At 37.4% G+C, this 2,553-nt stretch overlaps 1 long non-coding RNA gene across 2 annotated transcripts in view; it reads right to left on the reverse strand.

Annotated features, from left to right (window-relative positions):
- LOC106471949 overlaps window positions 1-2,319 on the reverse strand; it is a 52,592-nt gene extending 50,273 nt beyond the window's left edge. The window contains exon 1 of one of the 2 annotated variants that reach the window (XR_002613383.1): window positions 2,305-2,319. This is a non-coding gene — a long non-coding RNA (uncharacterized LOC106471949). Of the gene's footprint in view, window positions 1-2,166; window positions 2,272-2,304 lie in introns of those variants that run through there. The other variant, XR_001291569.2, reaches the window with a different exon arrangement.
- Window positions 2,320-2,553: the final 234 nt, after the last annotated feature.

Raw genomic sequence — 2,553 nt, forward strand, 5'->3', positions numbered from 1 at the left:
TACCAGATACAATAAAGAGGGCCAGCATTCGATAAAGAGATATATCAATACTGTAACTTGTTGGCGGTGGGTGGTGATGACTAGCTGCCTTCCCTCTAGTCGTACACTGCTAAATTAGGGACGGCTAGCGCAGATAGCCCTCGTGTAGCTTTGCGCGAAATTCAAAAAACAAACAAGCAAACAGGACGAAAAAAGGTTATCAACAAACTGAACATTAATAAGTCACCACTGGCTGAGCATGCTGTCAACAGTGCACGTGAAATTATGTGGGACAAAGTCAAAATTATTCATACAGTAAAAAATGTTAGATAATATTTATATATATAATTCAAAATAAAAAAATATAGTACTAAACAGAGATCTTGGGACGGGAAGTAAAAATATCCAGTTCTAGAAATCTATTTTGTATAGGTAATTTGAGTTTACTTTCAATGATATTTATAATTTCTGTAAAAAATGACTGTTTTATCTTGTTTTGGTTTTAATTTATAAATTATATACACATATTATGGTTTTGTGAGTTTTAGGAACGGTTCTAAATAGAGATATAGTCGTTGGGATAATTAGTATTGGAGAAAGTTAATATAATAATACTATTATTTAAATTAAGACAATTTTATTTATTTGCTCACAATAACGGGTTCTGAGACCAGAGGGCGCTGTTTTCATACCCGAAGTAGGTTGTCTTGGACGGCTGGATATGATTTCAGACAAAGTTAATTTTTACGTACTAGATTTGATTCCCAGCTATATTTTAGAAAGCATTCAGGTCAGACGTGACTTGATATATCTACTTTGGATTTAGGTTTAGGGTTAGCATTCTTCTCTCTAGCTTTATGTCAGGCATTCTTTCTATATGTTGTTCTTATAAGCAGCCATCGTGATAAATAAACTGTGCACTATTACGTAACGAAGGAAAAAAAAACACGGTATATATATCAGTAAGACTGACGAAACGAATTTAACCAATGAGTAATCAAGAATACTGGTTGTCTTGGTTATCATTACATTAAGCTAAATCAATGTTCGCCGTGAAAGTTGAACATACTCCGAGTCACAGTAAAATCTGCCATCTACTAGAAAAGAGGACAGAATTGGCGTCTGTCCTACTACACTTATTGGAAAACGCCTGTTCTTGTATCGTTTCAGTCGAACCGTCCTGATGGGACTTTGTCTAAACAGTGTTTACCTACCTACCTATCCGAAGAAGGCCATGAGAAAGGAGATAAAAAACAAACAAAAAAGCTAGTACTTGAAGAAATGAACGCGAATCGTTGTATTTATACATTGGTAATGACTTGTACGTGATTGCACATTTTAAGAAACTATTAAACGTGTTAATTCTGCAGCAAATGGCAATATATCATTGTCGAATGTTAAAGATAAATTTATAGGCATTTAATTACACCCTCCTACCCGGGTATTGTTTTGCATCCTTCAGTGCGCACGCGACCCGAGCAGGTTGGGTCTGGTGTGACGTGGTTGGGAGGACACTGCCCGCATGTACCGGTATGTATCAGACGTTTTCCCGCAGACAGAGACAGACGACCTCGCGGAGCCAGCAGCTTGTTTGTACCGTGCGGACAAAGCGGCCGGGTAGACTAAATGCAGACAGACGAAGCTGATAAAAACTTAGCCCAGGAGTGTCGGCTGCGGTCAGGCAGAATGTGAGTGAGTTTGAAGTTGGTTGTACTGGGAACGGGACGAAAGTCCAAGAAAGCTATTGCAAAACTTGCCAGTTTCGTCATTCTATTTGTAATTGTACCTACTTCTAATAACGTAAAACTGTGGACCGACATTGTGAGTTACATAAAACGCAAAAGATAATGAATTTAATTTTAGTGAATGGGCGATAGGATGTTATTTTGATTTTATAGGAAGCAACAGTTGTGCAGAAAACAACAACAACAACAAAAAAACAATAGAGTACATTTCAAGGCCACAGGTTTCTCGAACCAAGCACAGAAAATACGTTTCTTTAAATATTTTTCTCCACTGTTTGTGGAAACAGTAATTGTAATGCTTAAACGGAACGATAGCCGTACTAATGATACAGAAATTCGATTACTAAGGGGAATCCGTGACTCCAATAATAGGTTAATTGCCTTTCCAAGATCTTGAAACGGCTGGCTCCCTCCCCGTATATTTGGTCTGACACTATCTTACCAGCTTCTGTTCGGCCACGGCCCTGAGACGACGTAGACTTCACTCTCGGCTTGAATGTGAGGTCGAACCAGTCATCAGTAAGAACGTTAGAATATTGATACTAAAAGAATTCAAGCAGAAGAATAACAAACCGGTCACCTGCAGAAGAAGAAGAAGCGTTCTGGTAACAGGCTGTTTCATTTTTAGGTAAGATATATTAAAATATACTGGGAGAGAAAAAAAAACAGCAAGAGACGATTAAATCTAATACAGAATAATAAAAATACAGAAAGCAAAACGATTAGGGTTAGCAAGAAACGAACTAAAACATAATGCACACGCATGTGACATCTAGCGGCACTTCTATTGCTGTACAAAAAGAAAAACTATTTTGAAAAAACAATGAAA

The sequence above is a fragment of the Limulus polyphemus genome, unplaced genomic scaffold (genome assembly GCF_000517525.1).
Source record: "Limulus polyphemus unplaced genomic scaffold, Limulus_polyphemus-2.1.2 Scaffold4981, whole genome shotgun sequence".
NCBI classification, from domain to species: Eukaryota; Metazoa; Arthropoda; class Merostomata; order Xiphosura; family Limulidae; genus Limulus; species Limulus polyphemus.